The sequence below is a fragment of the Biomphalaria glabrata genome, chromosome 14, assembly GCF_947242115.1.
Source record: "Biomphalaria glabrata chromosome 14, xgBioGlab47.1, whole genome shotgun sequence".
In the NCBI taxonomy this organism is placed as follows: domain Eukaryota; kingdom Metazoa; phylum Mollusca; class Gastropoda; family Planorbidae; genus Biomphalaria; species Biomphalaria glabrata.
Window position 1 is genome coordinate 6,007,919 of NC_074724.1, and position 6,187 is coordinate 6,014,105.

At 35.2% G+C, this 6,187-nt stretch overlaps 1 protein-coding gene across 2 annotated transcripts in view; it reads left to right on the top strand.

Moving 5' to 3' along the window:
* The first annotated feature begins 3,483 nt into the window (after window positions 1–3,483).
* Window positions 3,484–6,187, top strand: part of LOC129922865 (uncharacterized) — a 56,701-nt gene continuing 53,997 nt past the window's right edge. For both annotated transcript variants that reach the window (XM_056010771.1, XM_056010775.1), the window contains exon 1: window positions 3,484–3,664. The gene's annotated coding sequence lies outside the window, so the exon portion shown is untranslated. The remainder of the gene's footprint in view (window positions 3,665–6,187) is intronic.

Genomic DNA, 6,187 nt, shown 5'->3' on the forward strand with positions numbered 1-6,187 from the left:
CCGACAAAATAGCGCGAAATTTCTCGACAAAATAGCGCAAGACAAAATTGCGCAAACTTATACATGATGTGTATGAAAGTACCGGGTTATTAGTAATTTAATGTCCTGGGTAACATTCTTTTTTTTTTGATGCCTCTCTCTTTTTCAATATTGATAGATTTGAAATTAGGCCATATGTGCAGAGAACAAGAGTACTTTCAATTTTATATCATTCCCCTTTTTCACCTTTAATTAAAATGCATACCTTGTTAAAAATAGGATTTTGAAATGTGGTGACCCGACAAAATAAAATAGCTCTGCGGCATCTTTCTTTGATCAAAACAGGGCGTCTTTTGCCACAACATAGGCAAACTTAGGTGTGTCAGGGTTAGTTAAGATGGCGATCACATTTCTTATCTCGCCAAACGTTTGTTTAATCTCAGGCAGTGACTGACCATTTCAATCACTCATTTTGCTATTTCCTGTCCGTCCTTTGTCTAACACCATGAAATAGATATTAAATTAAGGAGTGTCTATTTGGATTGTAGTCCTGAATCAACTTCCTGTCTCCCCCAAGCACTCCCTTCATGAGACAAGAAACCCTGCCTTCCTCTCCGTTATGGTACATTCTATTCCATGACAAAATTCAGAGAAAGTGACAATCTCTGCGTGTTTTCGAAGTACACTTTTATAATGTAAATAAATGCTATATTTAAAAAACAAATTATTCATTTTACCTTATTACGATTTTTGCATATTTATGTTTTAAGGTATCTAAAGGGTTTCCTGCAAATGACTGAAAAATAATGATAACATTAAAACAAAAAATATATTAGTTCTATTCATATTTTACGTTATCTACAGTATTTCTTTCAAAATGACTTAAATATTTTTTTATGCGCTGTTTTGTCGGTGCTATTTTGTTCGCGCTATTTTGTCAGCACGAATTTGTTCGCGCCATATTGTCCGCGCTATTTTGTTCGCGCTATTTTGTCGGCTATATTTTGTTCGCGCTATTTTGTTCGCGCTATTTTGTCGGCGTTATTTTGTTCGCGCTATTTTGACCGGGTACCGGGATTACTGTAGCTAAATAATTTTGCATTACTCTAAACTTAATAAAAAAAGGCTGTAGATCTAGATATAAAAAATAAGTGTCTTATTATTGTCTAATTAATTATTTCAGTGAACTTTTCTTATAAGGGTTTTACTCATCTTTTGTTATAATTATAATCTATAATCAGTTGGGTTATTAGTAAAAGATTAGTAATTGAAAATGCGATAGTTTTTTTTTAAGTTGCCTATTGACAAATTGTCATAAACATAGCGCATCGTATCCAACAATGTGAATACATCAGATTTAACCCAAGTGGAAGTGAATAGTAGAATTAAAATAAGCATAACAATAATTTATAAGACAAATTACGTAATGTAATAAATAATTAGTTTTATGCGATAATGTTTCTAAGTTAAAATTATTTCACAAAGGCTTTCAGAATGTTGCATTCGTTTTTAAGAGCTTTTAACGCTCTTTCTGCGTGTGGCACCCCTCTTAGAGTGGTGCATGGGCACCATGCCCCTTACCCCTGACAACGCCTATGTTCTAGAGTAATCACGTGCTAAATAGCTATATGTGACTCAAGTTAACACTATCTATTCCTAATGCAACAGTCTCAATATTAAGTAATTTATGTAGGCCCTAGGTACTAGATAAGTAATAATATCTTTTAATGTGATAATGTGATATCATCATCATCATCACTCCTTTGAGTTCCTCATGGAACATAGGGCCTCGACAAAAACACGCAACTCTCAACTGTCTCTTGCTAGCTTTTTGATGGTTTCCTAGCTCTTTCGGTCTTCTCTGCTTCTTCAAGTACACTGCGTCGACATGTTCTTTTTGGTCTTCCTCTGCGTCTTGTTCCCTGGGGGTTCCACTCTAAGGTCTGCCTAGCTCTGTTGCTGGTATTTTTTCTAAGGGTGTGAACAATCCATCTCCACTTCCTCTCTAAGATCTGCACTTCTATATTTTTCTGTCCACTCATCTCACACAGTTTGGTGTTTTCTACTTTGTCATACCAGTGTATTTTAAGAATATTTCTCAGGCATCTGTTGATGAAGGTCTGCACTTTTTTTTTTGTGGCTTCAGTTGTTCTCCATGTTTCATTCATTAATAGAAGCTTTTTTTTTTAAGTATTTTTTTTTTTCTATTGTGGCTTGCTTGTTGTTTAATTTTGCTGAGTTAGTATTCAATTGCATTAATTGAGGATTTTATAGACAAGTTGCAAAAGTAGATAATTCCTGTCATTGATTGCATAGAGACACATGTATAGAGTCAGGTCGATAAGAGTTAGTTTCATTTGGGGAAGGACAGTTTTTCATGTGTATAGAAAGTTTAATCTTCAATGAGAAAATACATTTTTACTATCAATCTAGACCTCTTGTAAATGATCTATGGACTACGTCACATCGCTTAAAATTGTTACATTTTATTTTTAGGGTTATTATTTTCCATTAGATCTTTCCATTGGCTTTATATTTTACAAGAGCATGCTGCCGTAATCAGAACAATTAGGTCTATATTAATACACAAATAGTTTTATTAATAATTGTGTTTATTATAAAGATATAGGCTATGTCTATTTTTAACAATATTATAACATAATTGTAATTTTATTTTATTTTTTTCATTTACGCAATTAAATGAATCTGTAGGATACATACGTGTTCTTATTTCATTTAGCTGAGATTGTTTAGAAGATAATACTAAATATTGAAATTTAAAAATATTTTCTTTAAAAATGTATAACTAATATTTTTTTTTTAAATTGACACCTGCCAGCGTTTTTTAAAGTGACAGTAAATGCTATGATGACTTAAAATTTCAGCACTATAGACCGTTGTGACGATATGTTTAATTAGTTAACTATTGGCTTGTTAATTTAAGTCTAGGGGAAATTATATTAATTTATCCCGCTCACATATACAATATTTTGGTTCCCGGTCACTTCATCCCCGGTCACTTCATCCCCGGTCACTTCATCCCCGGTCATTTCACCCCCTGGTCTTTTCATCCCCTGGTCACTTCATCCCCCGGTCACTTCATCCCCCGGTCATTTCATCCCCAATTAAATATTTTATATATAAATATGATTATGTAGAATGCTTCCTTTTTTACATTTTATGACATATTACTAATGCGTTTATAGTGTTTCCTCTTCCACTTTGTATTCTTAATGAGAAATCTAATATTATATTGTAAATCTGGATGTGTACTTATCCATAGCGTAATGATCAAAGGCCAAGGTGTGGTGCAAGAAGGGGGAATCTTTTGAGAGATAGAAGTGCGATTAGAATAATTATAACCGTGCCGCTGATAACTTATCATCAAAGGCCAATGTGTGGTGCAATTAGTGGAAATCTTTTGAGAGATAGAAGTGCGATTATAATAATTATGACCGTTCCGCCGATAACTTATCATCAAAGGCCAAGGTGTGGTGAAAGTACGACCATGTTTCACTTTATTTGATTTTTCAATCGCTCTTTCCTGAAAATGGGCGAGTCATTTTTAGCCTTGTAATAAGGTTTTATTTTTTTCTAATAAAGGCGGACTTCCTTATAAACATTAAAGTTACAAATTGTGTTATAGGACTTTATTTCTATCGATATTTCATTTCTACACGTATATGTAAGTATGTATTTTGTTTATTGATATTCATTCTAGATATTGAAACTGGTGGGGGGGGGGACCTCTAGTTATGTGAACATACCCGTCATGATGACGTTCCTATAGCCTTAAAATTAATTGTTTGAGTGCTTATTGGAAATAATCTTGCATGTATATTTAGGGTGTGATTCTCTCTCTCTCTCTCTCTCTCTCTCTATCTCTTTCTCTCTCTCTGTCATTTAAATAAAAAAGGAATACATTAAATATTGCTCATTTAATGCTTTTTAAAATTACAATTCGTTAGATAAAATTATCAGGTGATGAAAATATCAGGGGATGAAGTGACCGGGGGATGAAGTGACCAGGGGATGAAATGACCGGGGGATGAAGTGACCGGGGGATGAAGTGACCAGGGGATGAAATGACCAGGGGATGAAATGACCGAGGATGAAGTTACCGGGGATGAAGTGACCGGGGATGAAATGACCGGGGATGAAGTGACCGGGGATGAAGTGACCGGGGATGAAGTGACAGATCACCAATATTTTGAACAGGCACACCGCAACTAACAGTAAGAACAGACCAGTGAATTAAATGCATAAAATAAAATGATTTAATGATATAAAGTTTACAATAGATACATAGATAGATGATAAAAATAATATAATGAAGAAGTGAATTAAAGGTGTTAATATCTAACGTAATTGATCATCATGGATTATTACTTTAGACATGAATGGAAGAGAAGAATGTTCCTATTCCTTGACTACTTATATTCTTAGCTGCTAGCCGGTGGGTCGTCTTCTGGTGGTCGTGGGACTGGCACTCAGAAGGATGAGTCATCCGGCTCTGTCTTTGGACGTCGGCTCGGGATATTCTCTATGCTGTAGGCAAGCTGGCTTTAGGGTGAGGCCGCTGCCTGTTTAGCAGTAGAGCGGGTTGAAGCTGCAGACTAATTTCGTAGTAGAACGATCTCTCAGCTGTGGTTTCTAGTTTGTAGATGGCCGTGCTAACTCACATCAGTTTATCCTCTACAGCGAAAGTTGCTCTAATCAGTCGGCATAAGCCAATAGCTATTGGGCAGTGAACAGTTTGGGCCGGGAACTGGGCAGATGATACTGGGCAGTTTAAGGCAATGTGTACACTGGGCAATATTTTAAGGCCAAAGACAGAGGGCAATGCCTTCTTGCTAACAGATATGTAATGGGGGGTATCTGGTGTGGTCTGCTCCGGTTACAGCTTTGGGTGGAGATATGGCCGTTACAGCATACAGTTACTGAAGCATCAATCAGGTACAGCAATCGGGTACAGCAATCGGGTGTAGCTACCAGGCTGGGGATAAGACAGACAATTAGGAACCTCCTAAAGGCATTGAGTAGGGATTCCCGAATGCCTTGCAATCATTTAGATGCAGGCATTGGTATCAAGACAATAAGGCATTTAAAACAATCATGTATAAAATCTTAAAGCACGCATATAGCTCAATAACAAAAAATATACAAGTAAGATAACCACAATAAATGTGTTATCATACAATGTAGGATGATACTAGTTAATATTCATCCATTTAATTTGATTACGACGATAAGTAATCAGTCATAGTAAATGGGCAATGAGCCACAGTATATACTAAAGGATATGGTGAAAATAAAATACTAGTAATAAGGGTTTAATATAAATAATCAAAATTATATTCATCCTAAGAACTATAAGTTCACAAGGGTGTAAGACATAATAATATGTATGAGGGATATATAATAGAAATGTGAAATGATTAATTTTACATAGTTTAGTAAGTTTAGAGCACTATGATCTAAGTTCTTAGACAGTACTTAGATTCACGAAAGGTTATTGTTTACATCAATCACTAAAATACAGAAATGGTTGAAACATAACAAACCAAATACAATAACTATGGTTTCAAAGGTAGACAACCATAGCGACATTAATAATAATATAGCATCGACATTAAATAGTACAATATAAATACATAATAAAGTCATAACGTAATGAAGGGGAACGTGGTTGTGTACTAATACGTAGGCCCTACTCACACATTCCTATAAGATAAAACAAGTATAGTAAAATGTTTACACTCACCCGTTTGTCCCTAATGAAACCTCACAAAACTTCCTAACAGAGTAGACTGTATGAATTCTAGCTATTCTTAGAGCTGTGCATATCCTGCGGTGGGGGGTGGGGGGAGATAGGTGTGAAAAGTTATTAGGCCTCTGCGTGTAGCGCTGGTGCCGCGACTATTGTTTGCTGGTGCTGGTGACAGATCACCAATATTTTGAACAGGCACACCGCAACTAACAGTAAGAACAGACCAGTGAATTAAATGCATAAAATAAAATGATTTAATGATATAAAGTTTACAATAGATACATAGATAGATGATAAAAATAATATAATCAAGAAGTGAATTAAAGGTGTTAATATCAAAATATTCAAAAATTAAAACTTAGCCCTAGAGAAACTAGTTAATGTTTAACCTCAAGATTCGGCCCCTGAGAAACAGTGCGAGGGGAGATAAATCCTAAA